The 25853-nt window shown below is 45.3% G+C and overlaps 1 long non-coding RNA gene across 1 annotated transcript in view; it reads right to left on the bottom strand.

Moving 5' to 3' along the window:
* LOC138498640 (uncharacterized) overlaps nt 1-25853 on the bottom strand; it is a 140014-nt gene that overhangs the window by 4839 nt on the left and 109322 nt on the right. The window lies entirely within an intron of this gene.

The raw sequence follows: 25853 nt of genomic DNA, 5'->3' as shown, positions 1-25853 counted from the left end.
GACCACACATAGAGTCGGAGAGGGCAAACTTCTTCGGCCTACACTGCAGACTGTTCTTTCTCTCTGGTGGTGGGCAGCAAGGCAGCTCAACAGGTTCCAATCACGAGGACGATGGAAGAGAGAGAGAGAGAGGAGCGTGGGTGGATGCAGCCTGGGGCCCTGGGCCATCACCCCACCCCCACACTGAAGTAATTGGCTGCCTCCTGAATAGATACAGTAATCTCATTGGCTGTTTGCCAGCCTTTGGCAAACAGCCAATGAGATTACTGTATCTATGCAGGGATGGAAGGAGACTAGTCCCTCCCTCCCTGCAGATTACAGATCTTCACGCTGTTTTCGCACATAGTGATACTGGCGGGGCCACCCCTCAAGCGCCCCGCCAGCATCCTAATTAAATGGGTTACGTAAAGTGCGTGGAGCTGCAAGCTCCACGCACTTTACTATAAGCAAAGCAATGTAAAACGGGGCGCGCCCGCTGTTGCAGCCGGCCCATGAAAAGGAATCCTATTCATGGGCCGGCTGCAACAATAGGATGTAACTGTCACCAGTGGCTCACCACAGTGCCCCCACGAGGTGAAAAATATAAACAGATTCAGAAGAAGAACTTCTGAACTTCTTCTGAATTTGCCTGTACTAACACCTGGTGGGGGGCATAAGTGGAGGGGGGGCGGCGCCCTGCCGCCCTATGATAGCGGCCGCCACTGCTTGAACTTGATCCTTGCAGCCACTGGGAGCCAATGGAGATTGGAAGAAAAACCAGATATTCAGGAAAAACTATCAATATTTAAATATATTTGGGGTACAAATAAAACTGCACATAAGGAATTAACTGAAAGGGATCGCTGACCTTCATGTGTGATGGAAGCCACCCCAAGAGTCATTAACAAACAGAAGAAGGGGATAAAAAAGGTTTTGCATCTGTATTAAAACAACATTTTCCTTGTGCTCCTTATGTGTTCAAAGTCCATTGGTTCATTCACCTAAATGCTTTCTAAAATAATGTACCTCGGTAACATTATGTTAAAGACACTCTGTTTGGAGCTGGGCTGCCAGCAAAGACATGACCGTTTGCATGTATCTATGTGCTGCTTAATGTTAAACTATCGGTTGGCCAGGAAGCTTCTCTTTGCTCCGGGGAATAGCAATGACATTGGGCTGCAGTTCAGCAGATATCTAGTTGGCAATTCTGTGATGTGTGAGAGCAGGACCCAGTATCCGTTGCCAGAGAGAGAAACACACACTCCGAAGCGCACGGCAGATGGTGCAGCCTCAGGCTAGTATCTTGTGTAATTCCCTTTTTGGTCTAAACTCACCCTCCACCTTGGTGTTGGTGTGCAAAGCAATCAGACTGTCTACCAAACCTGTAGGACAGTCCACCTAGATTAACGTTTCCCACAGGCATCGACGGTTAACTCAATCAAACGCCTGAGAAATATCCAAAAATGCACAATAAGTACCCTTTTATCCTGTTTAACCTGCATTTGCAGAAGCTTGATTACAAAGCAATTATGTGCAGTATTCAATCCTGGCCTAAAATCAAATTTGTCAATAACACTGTTCTTGTCTGGCCACACATGTAGATGATCCAAAATAACAGCCCAAAGATTTTATTGGCGGCATCAAAGTGGGCGATTGGGTGATAGATGCAATAGCCCTGTCTCCCTCCTTGTAAATCACTACAATGTTTGCTTTCTTGCAGGAGGATGGCAAATTCTTGGCCTGCACAATTTCACAAAACAAAACATACAGAATAGCTGCCCAGGGGTTCTGGTTTGACTTTAATGTAACATTCTCCAAGCCATCCGCACCCGGATCATTGCTTTTCCTAATAGCCTCCTCTACCACCCATAAATCAACCCTAACCTATTCTGACCAATTACTGTTGAGTGAGGGAGACCCCTCCAACCCCTCCTTTTCACGATAAATGGAGGAGAAGTGTGTCTCCCACACACCCGAGGGAACAGGCTGACATTGGAGTGAACATTGCTCTAACGGTTCTTAATCGGTTTCCAAAAAGAAGACACATCTTTGGGAATAAACAAGCAAAGCATTGATTCTGTATCATTAATATAAAGCAGAAACTAATGGCCATTGACCCCATTTTTATGGTGAAGTCTCAAAGTTTTTATTTTTTCCTCATAATCTAATGGAAGTTTTCACATTGCTTAGTTAAACTCCCTCTTTTTTCCCGCAATAAGGGTATCATACTTATGCGTATAGCCTCGGTTCTTAGTTGCCTTCTTTCTATTCCTCCAGTTAGGGGAATAAAACTTCCCAAGGCTCTATGAATTGCCTTACCATAGGTGGCTGGATTAAAAAATGTGCCATCTTCTTTAGGTCCCATATAAAAATAGATTCATTGAAGTGGTGTGATAATGCTGGCTTCTAGGTCAGTGCTTGACTTCTCGAATTAACCTCCACCACCACCAGGCAATTTATACTTTGACAATCATTGCAATTTTGCTTCATGATCAAAACTTTTAAGGGTGTCACTTTTAGGCTGTTACATTTCCAGAATAAGGATTTGAATAAAAATACGTAGTCCAAAGTGGATCTCGAGATGCTGTTTGCCCAATTGAATTCAGCGTGGCAGGGGGGTTATCCTCCATAAGATTTCCGTTGGCGAGGATTAAATCCCAGCTTTTTAATTCTGACCTTATTAGCCTCCCTCTTTTTCTTGACAATGAAGATACCTCAAGCCTATTTCATTCACAGCACCATTTGGGATCCAAGCATTCACTATTGAAGTCACCCAATATGATAATCTCAACATCATCATTTTCTAGAACATTTGACACAAGTGCAGAAATGGCTTTCAAGAATATTTCAATCTCCACAGATTTTGGGGTGAAATACACATTACAGACATAACAACAAAGGTTAGTCAAGTTCCCACAACCACCCACCACTTTTACCATTTGAATATCCTGTAGACATCTTTAGACTGATACCATTTTTCAGGGCACATAGAAGACTCCCCATAGGTCGACCCCGTGCTCCCTGCATGATTTCCACTGTTAAGACGACATATCCATCTATTATAGGACGCAAGGTTAACCATGATTCCTGCAAACATGACAAAGACTATTGTGGCAGAGTGAAAAACGACTATTTCTAAGAACCTATGTCCTCTACAATTCCAAGAGGCCAAACAAAGGTAGTCTATTCACCTACAGGTATTTTGTGAACTCCCCCCACCATGCAAAACAGACAAAACAGTTCCAATCACAAACTGCTGACGATCTTGTTTGATTTTCATCGATAATTCTTCGCTGACCTAAAGCTTGAGTATTAATGTTAATTGAAAGTGGATTACAAGATATCAAGTCATGAAAATTCATAGAGGGACAGGAAGTCACTGCAAGAGAACCCTCATTTGACAGAGTCTTTGTTTCAGATAGGGCCTGCAACACAGCATACTTTTTCATAGCCCAATGTTAAAAAAGACTCTAACTCAGAAAGAACCAGAGTCCTTACATTCATGATGAAATGTATAGCTTTGCCAAATTTTGTCTGCCCTTCACTGGAAACTGGACCAGAGCAATATCACTAGAGGAAATTAGTCTTAAGCTAGGTATTTCTAAAAACAATGCCAAAATGTAGCTCTGATTTAAAGGGAGTGAATCCCTGTTAGGGAATACCTTGCTAAAGATAAATGTGTGTTCCTCTGAGAGAGTTGTTTTACCTTTGGCTCCTTGATTGTTAATTTAAAGTTGGCTCAGCGTAGTCCCTGGCTCATGACATGATTGAGGGCAGAAATCTCCCCCTCTTTCTTTGTGGCCATTATGAGTTCAATTGCCCAAGACTGTATTCTGGTGTACATATTTGAGTGGTTCCAAAAATTCCCCCAACCCATTTGATGCTGACCTCTGTTATAGACGTCCTGTCAGTTATCACCAAAGAGCGACAGGGGGCTGACGTGCAAACTTGAGTTAGTTCCTCCGGGATTGAGTGAGCCTGGGTTGGTAAACACAACCTTTTGCCTTCTTTCCTCTTATGTGAGAAAGGATGGCTGCAATGAGTCTTTCTGACTCGGGCCGATGATCCGACTGTTCAAAAACAACCAATAGAGCATCAAAATACCTGTTTGCCAAATTTTGCACATGCAATTTTGCTCACTGCTTTTAACTAATGGACCTTTGTTTGAGGACAACCTAATTTTGCTTTACATGATTTAGAAGGCAACTTAGGCCAGAGGTAGAAAATGACTTGCCAATGTTTGCACCATCCTTTGTAGTTCACTCTGATCCACAGCAAGATTACTCACTGGCACAAAAGCCCCTGCAGTGGATCTAGTCAATGCATTCACCAGCGAGGAAGTAGGTAAATGTTCCTCCACAATGGGAAAACTTAAGTTGGACGGTTCTCCTATACTCTCCATCTCAGAGTATACTGACTAGATGCTTTGGTCTAAAATTTCCAGTGGTTTTGATGATAGTTTTACATATTTGTGTATGGGGCCCTTTTGGCCTTCAGACACTCTTTTCTCTACGTTATATAATTTCTTCTTTGCCTTCCTTAGTAAAGTTAATAATTCCTTATAGGACGTCAATTTCTTCTCATTCTGATTTGCCAGACAGTCACTCAACACGTCTTCCTGAACTGTAGGAGACAGAGTCTGACTCTGCCACAAGTTCCTCATAAAACTACGAGACCCATTCTGCCTTTGTTCAGAGGAATTTCTTAGATTTCTTTATTTTTTTCCTTTTCAAGCACGTTGCCTCAGCAGCCGTTTTGGTTGCCATGTCAGCCGTTGGGCGTTTCGCACCACCATTAGTTGTATTCTCATTTAGTTTTTTATTTGTCAAGCCAAGAGGAACATTAGCTGTTAAGTCCCCCAAGAAGCCAGACTGGACTTTTCCTGGGACTTGTGTAAGCTCCCCAATACTCTGCACCCTCCCATGGATAAACCCTTCCAAAAAAGCCGGTTTAGAAGATATTGCATTTAAGAGGTTGCGGAACTCCTACGCAATTAGGTCGTAAGAATTCATCATTTGAGAGAGGGTAAGGGCAGACCCAGGTGTATTAGGAGCCTTGTGTAATGTTGTGTGTAAATGGGGAAACCCATCCTCCTCCTGCATTGGACCCCACAGGGAAAGATGGTGATGTCATTATTTTGTTACTTAGGGGCCCAGATGTGAAGAAAGACACTGATTGCGAAAGTTTAGCAGCAGTGGTTGATTGAGGCCTTGGAGAAAAAGAAATTTGACGGGCTTTAGATACAGTCGCTACTGATTTAGGTGATACACCACCACCTTTTGAGTTGTCTGCATCTTGACCAGCCTCAAGAACACCAACGTTGTTATTAACACAGGATAAATTCAATAGCTCTGTGTCGGTCATTGAAGACTGTGCCAAAGACGGAGGGGGAGGGCTTTTTGAAGTCGACAGGGCCATGGCTGCTCTTTCCAGACACACAGCATTCTCTCCTTTACAAGCCAGGTTGGAACTATAGCAGAGCTTATAGCCTGACCTTAGCGTGTAAATGTCCATTTACATCAATCAAAGCGGAGGTCCAGAGATTGGGAGCCTTGGGAGACTAGAGAAAATGTAAACTATCAAGTTATTTTGAGCCCTCATTTGGAATTTTCACTCACCAAAACTGCAGGGTAATCCAGGCAGACTGCGGGGGATGCACTTTGCGTTATTGCCAAGAAAAAGCACTTTTGCCACCACTTCTGCATTGCGCTCCGCGCCCGGACTGGTGTTATGTAGGGAAAGTGTTCCTCTTCCAACTGTGCTTCAACTGCAATGAAGATAGAAAGAATACTACTCTGCACCCATATCAGCCACTGCAGACCACTTTCGCCACCACTTCCATGAACTGGTTTGTGTAAATCTCAAAGAACCCGAATTTTGGGTACTTTGACGCCTTTAGAATGTTCTGGGAGTTCGTTCAGAGGTGTTTGAAGTCTCCCAGGGGAAGGAATGTTGGTACTGCAAGAGTGGTAGGGTTATGATATGCTTCACTGCTACACTGGAAAACACAGAGTTGATGGCTGGAAGGTTTAGTATTCATCTTTTTTTAAACTTTTTTTAAATTTATTTTCATATTCATATACAACTCGGATATAACCCTCCCCTAGCCCCAGGATCTGTGCCGGTGCATATCCGGTTTGCTTAGCCATTCCAGCATAAGTCTGGTAATTTCAGATATTGGGGGCACCATTACCCTCTCAAATCCTCCTTTAGAAAGGTTAGGACCTCTCCCCAGTCTCTGGAGAAGCGCAACAGGATATTATTATTCATGGCGTATGTTGCCCATTCCACCGCCACACAGTCCCAAACCTTCCGGTACCAGTCCTGGAGCGTAGGGGTGGCCTCGCTCTTCCACCGCTGCCCCATTAGCAGCATGGCAGCCAGAGTTAGCATCATCCTTGCCTTTCTGCGACCCCAACTCTCCCTCGCCTCTATACTATCATCCATCAACAATAGGACCTCCTCCGGTGGTACGGCCTCCTTGTCCCCAAAGGCCTGGACCTAGGCCTCCTGTACCTCCCACCAGAAACGCTCAAGTTTAGGGCATCTCCACCATGTATGTGACCATGTACCCTCCCCACCGCACCCCCTTCAACATTCCCACAATGCCCCAGGGTATACCTTATGGAGTCTACCTGGTGTGTAGTGCCACCTATAGAGTAGCTTATACCAGCATTCTTGTAACTGGGTTGCTTTAACTACCTTTGGTATCCTTTTCCATAGTCTCACCCACCCTTCCCTCAGAAGGTCTCTCGCCATCATTCCTTCCCACCATTCCATGTAAAGTCAAATCGCCCAGGGAATAGTCTTGTCCAAGGTTTTTTATAGATTAGAGATGATCCCCATGGAAGCATTTTTCAAACTGGGTAAAGTCGCGGCCGGCCCCCGCTTCAACCGCTGGGTCTAGAAGGCAATATGCTTCAACTGAAAATACCTTTGATTTTCACCCACCCCAAAGCACTGTTTGCACTCCACGAATGGCCTAATAGTTGTTCCCTAAAACATGTCATTGTTTTCTGAACCCCCCCCCCCACCTGCCATTTTTTAAAGGCCCATGCTTCTGTCCTAGGTGAGAAGTCTGGGTTGTTCAATATGGGAGTGAATGGGGTCGGGAAAGTCATGATCCTGTATTTCCTTGCTAGTCTGTCCCATGTTTCCGCTACTAGTCTAGTAATAGTGCTCACGTACATGTGCTTTAGCCTATGCTGTCGCGGCAGCCACAGCGCTGCCTCCAGGTCATACTTCACCACTGCCCAATCAATTGCTACCCACTGTTTCCCTGCTTCCCCTGAGAACCATTCTTGTATGATCCGTAATTGGGACGCCTCATAGTACAATCTGAAGTTAGGGAGCACTATCCCTCCTTCCCTCCTTGTGGACGTTAGTAATGCTCGACTGATCCTTGCCCTCCCATATAAAATCACCCGTTGCTTTCCTAAGCTCGCAAACAAAATGTGTTCGGGACTGGCAGCCAGAGTGCTTGAAATAGGTAGAGGAGTTTAGGGAGCGTCACCATCTTCACCTCAGCAATTCTACCCATCCAGGAAATCTTAAGCGCCTTCCGCTATAGGAGGTCCATCTTAATGGCTGCCAGCATGGGCTGGTAGTTGGCCAGGTACCAATCCACCAAGTTTGGAGTAATCCTAATTCCCAAGTATCTTATTCCCCTTGTGCTCCACATAAATGGTGACTCTGCCTTCAAGCCCACCACCTTTCTGCCCTTAACCGCGAGATTCAGTAGTTCCTATTTGGTTATGTTTATCTTGAGGCCTGAGGCTGCTCCGAAGTCCACTAGGATTTCCCTGCTTGCCATCAGCGATTCCCTGGGAAGTGCTAGAGTTAGGAGCATATCATCTGCAACGGCTGCTACCTTATGCTGTATTCCACTGAATGATATCCCATGCACCTCATCTGATTCCCTTTTTAGTTCTACCAATGGCTTTAATTATATGGGGTATAAAAAGGGTGATAGGGGACACCCTGCTTAGTCCCCATGCTCAGTTGAATACAACTGGTAATTGAGCCATTAATCAGATGGCGCGCCATTGGGGAGACATAGTTTGCCTGAATCATTTGCAGGAAGCTCCCTCCCAACCCCATCCTTTCCGTCACCCAATATAGATAAGGCCATTCCACTCGATCAAAGGCCTTCTTGGTGTCCAGATGCACTACCTGTCTTATATTGTTGAATATCTGCCTCCCCTGTACAAAGCCAGACTGATCCAGATGGATCAATGTGGGTATTAAACCTCTGGCAATTGCTCTGGGTAACCCTCCAGACCATCGTTCTTCTCCTGCCAAGCCATTACAGAAAGGGGAAAGACCATATGCAAATCAGCCTTCATCCCGCCCTGAAAGGGGCAGTCCCGCCCAAACTGTTAGGTCACATCTCTTCGGCACAATCCCACAAGCATCCCCAGACCCACGTCTTGGGAACTGAAGTTATAATCTGAAATGTGATGGTAGCTTCTCAGAAAATGTCACGAAGCGGACATTTTTGGAGATAGTAGCTTAGTGAAGTATTTAATTGTATATAACATTTTGTGGCCGCAACTTTTATCCTTTTTGAGGAAATCATGAATAAACCTCACTCGAACCTGCAACATCGTGCTTTTTAGGGGAGTGGTGTCAATAGAAGAGTCTTCTCATAACCTTTCCAATGATAACTGGGTTATCTTTCTGTGACTTACAGATCTTGTGATAACAAGCAAAATATGATTCTTAATTAAAATCTATGGCAAAATAATTACGCGTATTTTAACTTCAATTTTCATTACAGCCCTTCAAGCTTAAAGGATAGTTCCGGGACTTTTTTTTTAATGTCCCTACGGTTCGGCCATGTGTTTTTAAGCATAACTCGGTAGATCGTAGAAAACTTTCCTATGGACCTTACCCGACTTTTCGTCCATTAACGCACTCGAAATCAGCCGCCATTTTCTGATAATCCTATCATTTCCCCCCATCGCCCTGGCTCACCTGCTTTTGCGGCACTAAATCAAATCCCCCGCCCCTGAAACAGACTTTATCAAAACATTCATATTCCCCGCCTCTATCCGTGACGTGACCGAGCTGCGTAGGCAAACGCGCCCAGGCGTCTTCTACGCGAGTCCACACAGAACCAGGAAATCAACACAGATGAGCTCACACAACTCAGCGCGCCACAATTGGGAATATGAAACTGTCCTTTTAAATTAAACCGCAAGATTGTAAATTTGGTAAAGTACATTTATTTGACATCAAATGTTTTGAGAATATTCAGCGATTTGCATTTTTATTTGCTCACGTTCCAAAAAGTTCGTTTTGAGGCACGCGATGTTCCTTTGCTGTACACAGGGTCTTAGATCATCTCACAATACAGCGCCACAATTCGGAATATGAAACTGTGGTTTAAAAGCAAACGGCAAGATTGTACATTTGGCAAAGTACATTTATTTGACATCAAATGTTTTGAGAATATTCAGCGATTTGCATTTTTATTTGCTCTCGATCAAAAATAGTTCGTCTTGAGGCAAGCGATGTTCGTGTGCAGAATACAGGGTGTTGGTTTACGATAAAATAAGCTCTTCGGTCGCACTGATAATCGCATGGCTGTTCCAACAACGAGGCACTAGGCCACCACAACGGTCTGTATGTTGCATCTAGCCGTTAGTACCGCGTAAGGGCATACTTGTACTTGGCGATCGTCCCATAAAATGGTCAGGGTGGTAACGTTGTTCACGCGGAGAAGCAACTGGCGGTTAAAAAACCCATCCGCCGGTGTCTGGTACTCGTGACACATGCAATAATGGATGATGTACCTGTTTGAAAAACATAAAAAATGAAATTAGTCTCACCATCAGATCTTTATTAAAATTATTCATTTTATATATTAGGTCGGGAAATTATTTCATAGCTAGGACAGTGCAACTGGGTATTATACGTCAAGGGGGGGCTGTAGGATACTGAGACAGTCCCCCAGTGCAGGGGTTGACAGGGAGGCAGTGCAGGTGGAGAGTGGAAGGGCCCAGGACCGAGGTCGCAGACAGTGGACCAGTTGTAGCAGGGGAGAGGGAGAGAGAAAGCAGAAGCAAAGAGGAAGGTTTTGAGGTGCTTCCGTAAAAGGAGATGGTTCTCCTCAAGATAGTGTGCGGTACAAAACAATATGCCACATAGAACGAACAAGTACAACTTAACCCGTCTTTAAAGCTACTGTATAGTAATTAAATTGCGGTATAAACTCATCTAAAGAGTTACTTACATTATATTTGCATTTTCCATTGTGTCTGTGCGTAGGGCAGCCCCGAAATACCACTCCTTCTATGCCGACGTTATTTCTTCTAATGAACGAACATTAAATGGCTTTCGTTTCTGAAATTATATTCATTATCGTTTCTTACGTTATTGCCCCACACCCCCAAAAAGAAGTCTTTCGGGATGGTCCCGGCCTGTCAAGGTCAAATAACAATAGAACCTTATACTGAGTCGTGGGCCATTCCGGCACCCGAGCAAAAAATCAAAGCAGCTGACCTTCACTTTGAACGAGCACACATTCCTAGTTAGCTACATTCAGTGTAAGGCCATCTCACAGGACTTGAAATTTACACTCCATCTTTGCATTTTGTCTGCGTGCTTTGCAGCCCCAGAGAACCATAAATACTGAGACATTCTATATTTTTTGAAAAATGATTTATATTACTGTTTGGTTTAATTTAATGCGCAAATGAACAAGGATGGATAGACACATTGCATGTACACTGAGCAATCACTTTTATTTACACATTACATAGATACACATATTCAATGGGCCTGCGACATGAGGAGACTCGAGAGAACAGACAATCAAATTACAATCATTTAAACCGTGATGTGTATTTCTCAATGAGCTCTTCTTTAGGTGGACATGGAACAGAGGCAATGTTGGGTGGCAATGCAGTTGTCCCCTGCACAGGTTCGTTCACAACTCCATTTATGTGCCTATCTAGGACGTCAACAATAAGTCTCTCAATAAACTCATATTGCATATCCTCAAACACTGGTTTGATCACCCATTGTTTACTTCTTTTAGTGAAGGCCTTATTGTAGCGAAGCGTCCCTAAAGTTCCGGTCGTCCTACTTTGTTGACGGCCAACATTATGGTTATGTGCCAAGACCGCTAGAAGAGTCCGATTTATCATGCCCTCCATGCCAAAATGCAATCGTTTTGGCCTGTACTTTAGGCACATATTGTGGAACACCTCCAAATCTCCTGTGTGGCAGAATTCCGTGAGTCCCCTCAAATCTCTTGTTATAGTTTTATCAAATACAATCTTTTTGAAAGTGGTAGGTGCAGTACTTGGCTGAAAATCCTGGGCTGTCGCACTGTCCATCACCGGCTAGCCTGAACCGTTTGCCCGCGAATGTACTATCAATAGACATTTTTTCCATTCTCCAAGCTTCGCTAATGGCTGGAAATAGATAATCGGTTTGGTATTTGTAGAACTGAGTTTTCGCAATGAAATGGATTCCCACAAACTGAAAGAAAGACTCTAACTTTTTAAAACTTGAACCACTAAAAAGTGCAGCCGCTGCACAAAGTAGATTGCCTGCTGGCAGTTGCCCCAGCATGGGTTGTGCAGACCATGAGAAAGGATGATATTTTGTACAGGTGGCATGTATTTTAAGGTTAGTGCCTCGAATTGCACGAGTCACATTAATCAATGGCTCCCCACATACTTCCCCACCAACCGAATGCCCACATTTCATCCGAATAATAATATCAATCAAACAACTATCGAATACAATGAATTTGGCCTCTTTCCTTATACTGTCACTCTGCATCCCAGCTGGTTCGGCCTGTAACGTTGAGGACATGTCACTCACATGAAAGGTAGAATCTCTGATATCGTCTTCCGCTATGTTCAGTGATATTGATGGTGTTTCATTGTCGTCCACTTCATTCTCTTCCATTGCAACATCTGTTCCTTCTCCGGCGATGGGTGAATAAGACAATTTCTTCAACTTTCTCGCAGTCTTAGTTTTTGCGGGTGCGGATTCTGTGAATTGATCTCCGACCTCATCCGAACTACCATGAGGACATTCACTATCAATGGCTGGATGTGGTATAGCTCCGTCGTCAATCACTTCATATTCTTCCCATTGGCACGATGCATCTCCAGTCTCAAGTCCCTGCCAAAAGGTTTGACAAGCAACATCTCTTGTTCGCTTCACTGTCTGTGTAGATCTAGTTCGTACACCCACTCGCAACTAGAGGACAGATTGGAAAAGGGATGTTCAGTTTAAACACAACTTACAGTATAGAACTATTAACAGTGAAAAACAACATAATATAGTGACCAGGACACTAACCTTCTTTTGCTTTCTTTTCTTTGAAACTTTCTTGCCTCGAACTTCAACATCAGGACGCTGTTGCTCTGACTCGTGTGTGCATGTCTCCACTTCCTCTTGCGCTGCAACGACTATATTTTCATGATAAGCACATCCATCACGCACTGACGCTCCATCGACTCCCTGAAACATAGAACTTTCATTAGTATGTATAATAATATCGAAAACACAAAATATACTTGGGGACCAATACCCACTTACATCTCAATAGCAAAACACGAATGAACGCTTTGTGTAGAACATTCAAACGACAATTATTCACGCATAGTTGATCTAGTTAGATGGAACTGTCAAGATCCATACCTCGGGCTCCTCATAGACTTCCATTGATGATATTATTGAAGATGATGCTTCAGTAACTCCCTGAAACACAGTAATTGCATTAGTATGGTTTTCTATTTTGATAAAAAGAACAGAAACTTTGTGCAGGCGTCAACGGCTCATCTAAATAGACCTGCACAAATGATCAGTTGTCTAAAATAAATAATGGATATCTAAATATGATTCGATTTGCTCGATCGTTGGAAGTGTCACCACCCAGAGATCTGCATCAACTACTAGGGGTGATGTTCTTGTAGAAGAAGCTCCGTCATCTCCCTGAAACATAGTACTTGCGTTAATAAAGAAGGAAGTATAGCGGATGTAATCACGTCATATGATTTCGCTTGATCGAACTGTCAGTATCCATACCTCGAAATGCATAAGAACATCAAGGGACGATATAACTGCGGTGCACACTTCTGCAAGCTGTTGCGCCGACCCGTAACTGCATGCTCCCCCTTCTTCTTGGACTAATGCTCCATCGACTCCCTGAAACATAGGACTTTCATTAGTAATGAACACAATATTGAAAAAAGAAGACATATAGGAGGGCGACGACAGAAGGACATATCAATGGCTAAAAACGAAAGAAACATTGTGTGTAACAATCACGCTACAAGAATGCAAGATCTGATGATCTCCTTCGATGGAACTGTCCGGAAACGTACCTCGAGCATCTGAGTGACATCAACGGTAGTCGTCAATACGTTGGACTCCTCAGCATCTCCCTGAAAGACAGTACTTGCATTATTTTGGATAACAATAATTATAACTAAAAAGAAAGACTAGAGGACGAGTACAAGGGTGTACCATTAGGTAAAATAATTACACGATAAATTAAAACTATTGATTTACATGCCTAAAACAAGCCAGTGGCAGAATAGCCAAGTAAGATTACCCGATAGGCGCTTGAAGTGGCTGATGACTGCAATAACGACACGGATGGAGAATCTTCCGCCTTCATATTGAGTGGATACATAAATGGGGAAATTATTGTTAGCTAATGCTACACACTACCGCAAGTCCGAGAGATAAATACGTAAACTTGACTCACCAGTGGAGGGATGTGGACGAATAGAGTGGGAATAGCGGTTGAGAGCAATTTTCGCCTCGCTCGCGGTGTGTTCTTCTTTATTAGCAATGATGTGGAGTACATGTCAGAGGTAAAGTGCCTGCTGCAGATGCGGTATCGATCACCCCTCTTGTCCGCAAAGACTTCTAGGACTCTACTTTCAAGCTCAGACGGTGGATATCCGCAATATCGGACCCATTCTCTTATCTGATCTATTGTCTTAGGGAAAACATGCATCATAGTACCTTCAGATTTATTATGGGTCTTCGAAGGGCAACCGCCAATGGAACAGACAGGCATTGTGGAAAGTTCCGAAAAGTAAAGATCAACAATTCTCTATGAATACCAATGTAAACTCAGAACATGTGACTAGTTCCTTGCATGTACTGTCTTGAACGAAAAGAAATTGGACGCAAAATGATTATGGTACATGGCCTTACCTTGACGAACAAACAGTTAGATGCAGGGATCAGAGTAGTTTCTTGTCGTAGAACAGGGAGCAGTTCACAGGTTGCAAACTGAGGAGTTTCCTCGAAGTGGTCACGGAAGTTCACAGAGACGAAGAGCAGATAACCAGCACCTTCACGGGTTGACTAGCAAAGCGCAAAGAAGTGCTCATTAGAAATATGAAGTGGGTTATAAAGAATTCGAAACAGGGTTGTGTTTGTGAATGAATGACGTGTATATGTCGTGGCATTATGCGGTTTGCAGGGGGCCGTCCAGCGTGAGGGGGGATGCTTGGCAGGAGACACGGGGTCTGGAGGTAGACATGGGAACAACAACCCATGCTCTATAGACCACTTTGAAGTGTACATGGTCTTTGGCACCTCTTGGCCTTTATCGCTCCCTGACAGCTCCACTTGGCAGCGCAAGTACCCCGGTGCAAACTGCCTTTGATAGGGCGGGGGTGGATTGGGGCGGTGGTCGTGCAGACAAGACACAGGAAGACTCGTGAATGGAGACACACTTATGTGGATTGCAGGGGGGCGTCCAGCGTGAGGGGGGATGCTTGGCAGGAGACACAGAGTCTGGAGGTAGACATGGGAACAACAACCCATGCTCTATAGACCACTTTGAAGTGTACGTGGTCTTTGGCACCTCTTGGCCTTTATCGCTCCCCGACAGCTCCACTTGCCAGCACAAGTACCCCGGTGCGAACTGCCTTTGATAGGGCGGGGGGGTGGATTGGGGCGGTGGTCGTGCAGACAAGACACAGGAAGACTCGTGAATGGAGACACACTTATGTGGATTGCAGGGGGCCGTCCAGCGTGAGGGGGGATGCTTGGCAGGAGACACGGGGTCTGGAGGTAGACATGGGAACAACAACCCATGCTCTATAGACCACTTTGAAGTGTACATGGTCTTTGGTACCTCTTGGCCTTTATCGCTCCCTGACAGCTCCACTTGGCAGCGCAAGTACCCCGGTGCGAACTGCCTTTGATAGGGCGGGGGGGTGTGGATTAGGGCGCTGGTCGTGCAGACAAGACTCGTTTGCCGCAGGGCCTCACCAAGGAGAGGCCATCTAACTGCATGTAAGAGGCAGGCTGAAGGATCTAGTACATGGAAGGCAGGGGGGTGAGTTTATAAATACCTCAGCCTCCCAGGAGAATATATGGGTGCAGTTCACCCTGGAGACCCTGGATGCCTAGGCAGTTAGTCAGCAGCAGGCTGGCCTGTGGTGGCAAGGCGGCACGGGCCAGAGGGGGTCATCTCTGTACCCGGTGCCCAAAAGGATGATTTATTATGATCAACCATATTGATTATTTACCTATAACCATGTTTTGTATCAATAAAATCCAACGGCCTTCCTTTTATTGCCAACGCTTGAACAAAGTGGAGACACACTAGATTCATTTAAAAAATCAAAACAACCATTGTTAAAATATATGTTGGGTTTTATTTTAGATCTTAATTTCAATTGAACATAAATAATAAACATTACACATTGTAAAGTTCCGGTTGCAGCACATCCAGGGGAAATCCGCGGTATTGTCCACTGTCGCTGGGGAAATGTTGTCTAATGGCAAGTACCGCACAGGCAGGTATTACTCTCCGAACGCGGTGTCCGAGCCTCCCGTGAAGCCACCAAGTGAAGCAACGATAGGCCACCAGCCTGTACCACCTGTGAAAATGAAAGATGCAAACTGTATTAAAATGACAAAACTTTCTTATCACTGTCGATTCAGGTAAAAAATGACATTCTGCTTTGAAAAAAATTCTATCTAGAAAATGCACAATATGGAACCAATTTGCATGCATTCGAATGATATGTAGATGTAATTTTATATGTGGGAGACGACCATGACATAGTAGTGGCATCACTGACATCAAAACCAGAGTATACTTACTCGTTACTCGGATTACGCGGACGAACAGTGCAGCGAAGTTCGTGCATAAGCACCATCATCATCCTCAACACGGTCCGTGAGAGGCAGGCTTCCCTGAACTCTGGCAGCTCGGTGATGCATTGCGGACTTGGCTCGCCTTCCGAAATGTAGGCCAAGCACCCGGAATTTTCACGGCAGCAGCAGTTCTCCTCCTCAGTTGGCATTAGCTCGCACCGATTGCACGTGCACCAGGTGGAGACGCCGTCCATGCGACATGGTCCAGACTCTTCCTCCGTTGACTGGTCCTCCCAACTGCCGTCCGAATCCCCATCGTTTTTGCGTGCTTGCCTTTCCAGTAGTTCTTCCTCGGTGTACTCGGGCTCGTACATATACGGCATTATTGTAGCCATTGTGTGGTAAAGAAAGTAAAATAATTTACAGAGATGGTACAGGTGTTCACAAGGCCTAGAAGCGGCGAAGGTAGCTGACCAGAGCACAGAAACGAGTCACAGAATACTCAAAGTAACACAGAGAGAGTAATGGAATCGAAAATCTGCTGCTGTGTGTTGTGAAACGGTGTGTTTATACTTATAGAGGAAAGAGGCATCCTGCCATTTCCATGGCGACACTTCATTAGCTGAGGCGCAGCGATTGTTGACACGAAACGTGCTTTGGCGTTGGGAAATGGGCAGTACGCGTCTGCTGATGTCAGGCTCAGGGGCGGGGGATTTGATTTAGTGCCGCAAAAGCAGGTGAGCCAGGGCGATGGGGGGAAATGATAGGATTATCAGAAAATGGCGGCTGATTTCGAGTGCGTTAATGGACGAAAAGTCGGGTAAGGTCCACAGGAAAGTTTTCTACGATCTACCGATTTATGCTTAAAAACACATGGCCGAACCGTAGGGACAATAAAAAAAAAGTCCCGGAACTATCCTTTAATTGGTTTTCTGGCTCTCAGCTCCTTTGTTGACTCTGGCTGCAATAAAGTCTATTAGCATTCCTGCAAAGTCAAAAGGTCTGCATAGGGGATTTATTCTCTCTGGCCAGATGGGTCTCTAACATCATGGGACATTCTTTATTGCAGGCCATCTCTCAGCCAGCCCAGGGATGGACCACAACTGTCTTGAATTCTGGGGAATTATTCAGAGTTCATTTCATTAAGTGAATCTTCTGGAGTCACAGGGGTCAGCTGTCGACCTCATCAAAGCTTTACTTCAACACAAGTTGGCTCTGCCGAAGCTTCAAAGAGATCTTTTGGGAGATAGATGAGCAGAGCTTCCGCCTTGGATCTGTTGGAGGAAGTGAACAGTTATGTGCCTGTGAATCTCACAAGAACATGTCTATTAGGGCTAGACACATCTTTTCCATGAACAGCAAACTAATGTTTTCAAATGTTGCTATTCTTTTTGAGGCCTTGTAATATCTCGAATCATTACATAAATGACCACTTCACATTGTAATATACATTTTAATGGTTCAGGCTAGGGAGTTTCACTGAGTTAAACAGTTCCTTCCCTTCCAGGCTGCAGAATGCCCACATTTCTCCATGGCATCTTTCGTTTGGGAAAAGTGCACTTTGGGCCTCAGTCACTTATATCGAAAAGTAGGCCTCTGGTTTTGGCTTTAACAATTGACTTTACAAGGCCCCTTTTGTACTCTTTTCACTGTAAAACAGCATTTTAGTGTGGTTTTCAATCTGCAGAAAGTCCACATTTCCATAGCCTCTCTGTTTTTTCAAAGGAAACAGCTTTTCCATGTTTTACAGTTTGGAAATGAACTACTGGCCTGTCTGTCTGCCAGTCAAAATTGTGCTTTCACCTTTCCAGGACAGTATGCCTGCAATTCTAGACCCATTTAATTTTATTTCACTGGAAACTGCATTTTGATGTAGCAATTGAGAAGGAATTGTTGCCCTTTCAATTTGGAAGTCCTCTCTGTGTGTTTTGAATGCTCTGCTTTTTAGGCCCAATAAAGCCCAATGCAGTTCCCTTTTTGTCTGGGCTGCCTTTGAGCCCCACCGGACCCCTCTAAAAGGAACCAAGAGAGGGCTGGTCACAAAAGGCCAATCAAGTGGAATGTTGCCTTGTGGTCTGGAATCCGCATTGTCAGCCATTTGTAGCCGGCCTTCGGGCATAGATCTGTATATCTCTTCATGGCTACAGACGTTACTTATGAGTTCCATAGCTAATGAGCGTTCTGCAAAGTTGTCTTCTCCTTTGCCATGGTTTTTGGTCTTTGTAGCTGAATTGGGCTTTGGCTCAGAATCTAGGACGAGGTAACATGTTCAAAGCTGCTGTTGGGGCAAGGCCAGTTTTAGACTCCTCTTGCACTAGGGGGGTCTTTATGGATTTGTGTCACAATTCTCTCCTACTTGGGTACTTCTGGGGAGGATTTTCTCCATACCCACCTGAGCCCTCAAAGGTTGGCTAGGCTGTTTTGTGAGCAGGTAGTTTCACCACTGCCACCAGAGTCTGGGTTAGAGCCCAAAGCTGGCTTCACTCTGAATACGTTCCTCAAGGTTTGATCTCTTACAACCTTTGTGTCCAGGTTCTCACTTGACATCTCAGTGTGTACTGTTCCCTTGGATTCAGTTATGCTCGGGTTTAGCCGACAGCCACCTCCTTCTCTGTCTCCCTGTCAATACCTGGCCTTTTTGGCTTGCCGAACTCAAATTCAGCTCTCCTGGTTCTCCTTCTCTACTCACTATACCACCAGTTTCCCTCTAGAACACCATCCTAACAACCACCAAGTCAGGCGGCTTATGCCACGTTTATATAGGTGCTGATAGATTGATGAGGGATTTGGTTCGTCGGTCCGCTTTCCAATTATGATACCCTCCTCCCCAATTTTTTGCCTGTATTTAGCTTTGCCTGCTGGTGTTGTGCATGGATTTACAATCGGAAACACATACAAGGGAAAACTTACTTACTTTAAACAAAACCTTTGCTAGACAGCCATTTTTTTTAAAGGAAATGCCATTTGTACCAAATTATTTCATACTATTTTATTCAGAATTGCTTAGCCATTTTTTCACAATACATAGTTCATCCTTAATGTTGTCAATAGTAAAACAAATAATAAAGTGCTTACTTTCATCAACCGAATATCCCATATCAAACATTCCTGCTACATGCAATCATACCACATACTAGTAAAAATGACAGGAGAGGGCCTATATATCCTCCTCAAGTGCAAAAATACAATAATAAACAACCACCATTGCACAGCTCCTTTTTTCAATGGCCTACATCGCATATAACTGAGATACATTTTTGTAAAACGCTATTCTACATTTCAGTGCAAACTGCATTTGCTTGAAAACTTCATTTATTTAAAAATGTGTTCTGTAATTTTACCATTTTAACCCAAACACCATACATCTCCACCATTGAACCCTCACGTACAAGCTTACTGCCCTTTTTAGACCTTATTTCGAAGTCTGTGGCCATATCATTACTCCCAAGCTCTTCTGGAGCAGCACAAGCTGTCACACAAAGCTTTGTCTTGGCATTTCATGGTTACCAGGGTGGTGCCTAAAGGCATCGCATCCCTTTTTGCAAGCATGCACTATAACACCTACAGCCTATTGACAGTGTGTATAAGTCGTGTTTTAATCTTTACCTTTGTTGGTTTTAAATTCCGCTCAGGAAAAAGGTTTCCTCAAAGAGGTGTAGAGTCCCTCTGTTCTAGATGTCAAGAAATATAATTTCTACCTAAACGTGCCATGCATCACAGGTAACACAAGTCTGCAAATCAGAACAAGATACACATATCTATTTTGAAAGGGGTTTGGATTATGCCATTAGTCAGAAGCCTTCGTGAAGAGACTACAAAGCCACTTCAAAGGACCGGCCTATATCTCGGGTCATTAAAGTCTGGAATCGTTAGCCTGGTTTACTGCTCACTACTTAACCAGAGATGTTTAACATAGTTAATGTTAAAGTACTAAATGCACAATAGAATCACGTCAATGTGCTTAACGATCATTCTGCCTGCCCAGGCGTCACAGATTTTTAGTGCTCGCTCATTTTACTTACTGGTTTTATATTCCCTGTTAACTCCAGGAGGCGTGGCCGACTAGGGCGACCAGTGTCTCATTTACTTTCAAAAGCAGAGAGCTGGGGCTCTCATGTTGGTGTCGCCTATTTGATGAGCACTAGCCCACACGTACTGTTTTACGTGTGGACTACATGGAGGCCATATTGGAAGTATTTTTCTACTATCGTGCTTTTTACGGCTTAGCTCCAAGACACAGCCCATAATTCCCTGTTTATGGAGAGCTAACCTGCACAGAAGATTTTGCCATATGGGCTCAAGGGAAGCCGTATTTGAAGTATTTTTATACCGGTTTAGGCTCCAACACACATCCCGTATATGTTCTGGGAATATAAATTTGAAAAATGAACTTCCCCTTAAAATAGAAAAAATCTGGGACTATATATTGAAAGATCGAAAAAAGGGGTTACCATGCACACTGAGTTCAGCATAGAAAATACCTCCAGTAGGCATATGCCGGAATGAGTCCCATTTAGAACCAATGTTCGGTAGACCCCTGAGTCAAAACATTGTGCAATAACCCAATGTGTTGTTCAAAGTATACATTTCATGTTCTACCGACAGCTCCTTCAAGGGATGCTTATATTTAGGCCAGCAAAACCGGCCACTGTAGTTGGTCATGCAGGCCCTTCACATGTGTACGTAAGCAATGAATCCATCGCTGTTCCCGTTTGAGTAGTCTGTTGGACAGCAAATAGTTGCCAGCATCGCCACAGCATATCATTTTCAGTGTGGTCGGCTATGACGAAATGTTGCACCAATGGTGATGTCATATTCTTTGTAAGAATACATGACCGATGCTCATTAATCCTGGTCACGACTTTTCTTGTTGTCACACCTATGTGCCATAAATCACAAGGTCACTCAATGGCATGTATGACATTAGTGGATTGACAATTCGTAAATTGCTGCAGCTCCCAAGACAAAGTTTCCTGAGTGAAAACATTTGTTTTTGTGGTCAATTGGCAAATGCTGCATGTGCCAAATGAATAGTGGGCCATAAGTGGCACACGTTCATGTGTCCAAGCTGCACGCAAGGTGTTTTGTGCCAAAGTAGATAACGGAATTTGCAGTCTGGAGTGCACTAATCTGTCACAAAATGTCCTACCAGGTTTGAGTGCAAATATAGGAGGGCTTGCTGTACATCCTGTGCGTGCTACCAGGTTCCAGTATTGTCTGATAAGATTCTTCAACTGTGCCCTGTGCTTAGAAAAAGTGGGAACACAGACAATTCGGTCTGACTCTTGCTTTTTCTTCTCGATTGTTCAACAGATGTTCTCTCTCAGTGTACCGTGCCTTCTTGGCAGATCTTTTAATTAATTTGCGAGGATTCTCCCTCTCTGGTAGTTTGGCTCCTTGATTGAATGCATGCTGTTTGAAATCACTGTTCAAAGTACAGTTCTGCCGCATGCTCAAAAACTGCCCATAGGGTAGGTTATACCTAAGTGCTCTAGGGTGCCGGCTAGAGTTCAGTAAAGGAGCATTCCGGACTGTTTCCTTGCAATATAAAGTGGTATATACATGTCAATTTTGATGGTAGATGAGCAAATCCAAGAATGGTAGTGACACACTATCGCAGTGGCATGTACGTTCCAAATTGCCATTGCATTTATTTAACCAAGAGATACACTCATTTAATGTTGCTCTACTTCTCTGCCAAATAAAGAATATGTTGCCAATATATCTTTTCCAATATTGGACTTGATTGCCAAAGGGGTTGTTGTTGTAAATAAAGAGATCTTCAAAGCGTGCCTTGTAAATATTGGTGAGGCTCAGTGCAAAGGCTGCACCCATAGCGGTTCCATGCTTTTGCACATAGAGTTCATTTAAAAATTGAAAAGAGTTTTTTACATAGAGCTTTCTGGAGCAAACTCAAAATAAACCCTGTTCGTATAGCATGTGGTGTGGGTCGATTGTTTAGTTTCAGTTCTAGAGTGTCCAGAGCCTCATTCCGAGGGATGTTTGTATACAACGCTGGTATTTGCAAGGGACACCAACAGGTTACTTTCTGGGTCAAATGGTAGATCTTCAAATGAGTTAATGGCTGCCGTGGTGTCCTTCAAAAAGGACGGTGTGTGGGGGCGCTGTTGCACGGCGTCCAAAATGGTGGCTCTCTCCAAGCGCTCCCACTCCTGACGCCGTCTGAGGATGAATATATGCACTTCCAAACTGTTGCAACACCAGATGACTACCGGAGCAACTAATATAGCCTGGGCTACCAGGGGGTCCTCTCCCGACACTCCTTAGGTATCGGGTGCCTGAAAACCAACAGCCATGGTATTGGCACCGAGTGAGGGACAGTGGGCGGTGGAGGACCTACTTCGCCTGGCTGTCAGTGGCCGGGGTGTGGCCTGGAGTCTGGGTCAGATTACACCCAGAAGGCTGGATTGTTGGCGGGCCCCCGCTCGTGGTGCAGTGTACCCCACTCCCTGCCATGGAGAAAGGTGAGGAGTGTGCCGAGCCTGGAGCACCTGCTTCGTTGCGAGAGAGGTCTGCAGTGTACATTGGAGGTGAGGCCCTGTGGGAGACACTCTCTCCTGCCACACTGCTTGAGCGCGAACGCTGTGCAACCCACGGCACCATAGTCCCTCTCCCAGGGAGACCACGACATGCGGCAGCCGGCACTCTGCACCCATAGCTACAATGCTCCTCTTGCTATTGAAATAGCCTCAGACCCCTTCACCAGCACCGGGCCGTTGACTGGCCGTGTTGCTGCTTTGACAGGGGGAATTATTTTGTGAAGACTCCTTTCTCATCAGACCTGATCCCTGCTGACATGCCAAGTAACTTACCCTGCAGGGCTCCGGCGACTGCATTGGTGCAATCCTGTCCCTCACATCACCCAACTCAGTCCTAACATTAATTGGACATGCACCGGCAACCAAACCCTGTCAGGGCTTCGAACATCTAAGGTCATCGTGTCCACGGCTGACCACTCTGCGCAGGTTGCGACTACAGATAAGATTGCCTGGTGTCCGCCCACTAGGGCCCACTGACTTATTACCCAGCACCAGAGCGCTTGATACAAATTGCGCAGTTGAGTCTCACTAACCGCGAAACCCTCTACCCTCAGTGCACCACCATCCGTTGCCCTTCTGCACATGATGACCAAGGGCGATATGATATGATATGGCATTTGTAACTCGCCTATACACAAGGGTTTCAAGGTGCATCAAGGCAGGGAAGGGGGAACACAGGGAGGACAGAGACAACGATATTACTAGGTCAAGTGACTTTGAGATTGCGCAAGTGCAGGGGATGGGTAGAGGAAAAGGATCAGGGGAAAGGGGAGGGGGCAGTGTTGTACTTGGGATCAAAACAATAACAAGAAGTGCGGCCAGCAGGTGGCAGGTGCAAGGGTAAGTGCAGACAGGAGGTGTCCAAAAGTGCAGGTAGGGGGACTATAGGGTTACAGATACAGACCCAAGTGCAAGGGTTGCCGGGAGGCAGTGCGAGTGTGCAACTGGGTGGGCAGGGACCTGGGCCTGAAATCAGAGGGTAGCCAGGTGACCAGTGCAGTATCAGACAGGAAATCAGCAGGGGAATGGAAGAGAGAAGGCAGAAGCAAAAAGAAAGGTCTTGAGGTGCTTCCGGAACCGGAGATTGTTCTCAAGTTTCAGAGAGGCAGGAAGGCTGTTCCAGAGGGAGGCCCCAGCCGAAGAAAGAGCTCTACCACCAACTCATTGCTTGGAGAAGCGACCTACCCTGAGGGAGTTGGAGGTGGAGGAGAGAAGAGCTCGAGTAGCAAGGTATTTATGAAGAGAGAGTTGGAGGTATGGAATACCTAGGCCCGAGAATGCCTTGTGGACAATGCAGAGCGTCTTGAACTTATTCCTTGCAGCAACTGGAAGCCAATGCACAGATTTCAGTGCTGGAGAGATACAATCCCTGGTCTTGAGGCCAAGAACAAGTCTCGCAGTCCTGCTCTGGATGAGTTGCAGAGGGCAGAGAGTAGAAGGAGGCAGATTTAGAAAGAGGCGGTTGCAGTAGTCCAGCATAGAGAGAACTAGAGCTCTAGATACAGTGAGCTTCTGGGGGAAGGAGAGGAAAGTAAGAATACCTTTGAGGAGGTGCAAATGGTAGTTTGACTTCTTAGAGACATCAGAGATGTGAGGAGAAAAGTAGAGTGTGGAGTCGAAGATGACTCTGATGTTCTTAGCCTTACAGGTGAGAGCAGGAAGAAGGCCAAGGGAGGCTGGCCAGAGAGTGACAGGAAAGGAGGGTGCAGGTGTGCCGATGAGGAGAATCTCAGTCTTACTGGCATTAAGGCAGAGATCGTTGGCAGCACACCACTCCTGGATAGCAGACAGACAGTCTGAGATGAGAGAAGGAGAAGAGGTGGCAGAGGGGAGCCTGAAAATGAGCTGAGTGTCATCCACATAGCACTGAAAGTTGGAGCAGAGAGCGGCAATGCGCTGGTCAAGAGGTGCCAGGTATTGGTTGAACAGCCAGGGAGAGAGGTTAGACCCCTGGGGAACATCACAGGTAGAGAGTGAGACAGAGGAAAGGAAGGACCCAAGTTGTACATGGGGGTGGTCGATCAGAGAGGACCGAGGTCAGCCAGGCCAGGGCCTGATTGGTGATACCCATGTTATCACGGAGACAATTGAGCAGGATGCCATGGTGGGTCCAAAAACCAGCGCTCAATGAGTGACTATACCAAATTGACACCCAAATCCTCAACCTTGAACAGGATGCCTGCTGATGAGAAGCCAGAACCTGTCGTAATGGAACTTACTGAGACCCAGCAAATGATGGCGTGCATGCAGGAGGGTTTTCCTAAGGTACACAGTAAACTAGATGACATGATCAGCACCATTGACTCCATCAAAACCCATATTGACAAAACAGACCTACGATTGTCGCCGGCCAAGACGAGGGTGGGCATGGTGGAAGAGGACGTGTCATCCATGAGAGCTGAACTAGCTACACTCTCCAGGCAGGTACTTCAGGCAGAGAAAAAGAATGACGATTTGGAATCACGGTCCCGCCGAAAACAACATTCCCATTATTGGTGTCCCGGAGTGCAGTTCCGAATCCCCCCTCGAACAATGACTAGAATCCACCCTACTATGACTTTTAGGAAACCCCTCATTGTCACCAAGCCCAGAGCCCTCCCGGAGGCATATCATATACTTAATTACCACGACTGAGATGCAATTCTCTGGGTGGCTCGGGAGCAGGGCGATCTAATATTGGGCTCCACCAGGATACATATTTGCCCAGCCTTCTCGACTTTCCTGGTGGTGAAGAAGCGGCTACGTGAAAACAAAATCGAGTATGCTATGCTGTTCCCCGCCAAACTGCGGGACCAATGGAGCAACATAACCTTCTTCTTCGCTATACCAGATGAAGCTATGAAGTTCCTGGACCAATCCTTGCCTGTCCATGTTGGCTATCCACTTTAAACCTAGCACTCTTGCTGAGATCCCCACTGGGTAGTCAAAGTTATCACCCCGAATTGCTTCTACACCTCCATTAAAGACTCTTAAAAGCAGCCTTCCTACTTTACTATGATGTGGCGGGCAGTGACCAGGCCACTACTTTGAGATGTGCAGTGCGATAGCTTGTTAGTACATATCCTTATTTCTACTGTACCTATGTCCGAAGATGGCCCGGGTGGGCCAGTGCATCAGCCTCCCAATGCAATGTTGCGATTACAGTTGTGGGTGTTTCTTGCCGTGCTACATCGCCCCATCTGGGGCCGGTGCCGGTGGGTGGCCGTTGGGGTTTTT

This window comes from Ambystoma mexicanum, chromosome 5q (genome assembly GCF_040938575.1).
Source record: "Ambystoma mexicanum isolate Mex_15411 chromosome 5q, UKY_AmexF1_1, whole genome shotgun sequence".
NCBI classification, from domain to species: Eukaryota; Metazoa; Chordata; class Amphibia; order Caudata; family Ambystomatidae; genus Ambystoma; species Ambystoma mexicanum.
This window is presented reverse-complemented; position numbering and strand designations above follow the sequence as displayed.